Source organism: Alligator sinensis, unplaced genomic scaffold (genome assembly GCF_000455745.1).
Source record: "Alligator sinensis unplaced genomic scaffold, ASM45574v1 scaffold853_1, whole genome shotgun sequence".
NCBI classification, from domain to species: Eukaryota; Metazoa; Chordata; order Crocodylia; family Alligatoridae; genus Alligator; species Alligator sinensis.
The window spans coordinates 194,124-194,650 of record NW_005842005.1 but is presented as its reverse complement, the minus strand read 5'-3'; positions in this window follow the sequence as shown (position 1 = coordinate 194,650).

Below are 527 nucleotides of genomic sequence, written 5' to 3'. Positions count from 1 at the left end.
TGGAGGAACCCAGTCCCATTGAGATTGAGTCCTGCAAGATAGCTCCACTGGGGGTGAGGGCTTGCAGAAGGGAGAGATACAGCTCCGTATAGTAACACAAGCAGCACATTGACAGAATCACCAAGACCCTAGAAACTATCCTTAATAAATGAGCACACCCCAAAGTAATGGGCAAATTAACCCAAAGAAACTACAACACATGCATTCAGAGCAAATGCTCGTGTGCTACATGTATTAGGAGCCTCCTCCCACAGCCCTCTTGGATGTCTAGGCTTTGACTGAAAATGTTTTTAAAAGTGCTTAGAAAAATGTTTCTTAAATACAGCACCCATGAGCAGATATAGGATTTCAAAAAGGGAGGTGCAGAAGCAGCAACCTGTGCTAAACAGGTAGCTTCAGCTTGGCTCCCAGCCTCCTCCCTGTTCCCACCCCCAGCAGATTAGGAAGACCACACTGTGGGAGCAGCACCTGGGGACTTCTTTTAAAGTTCCTTCAACAGGTAAGAATCTTCTCTCGCCCCCATGCTC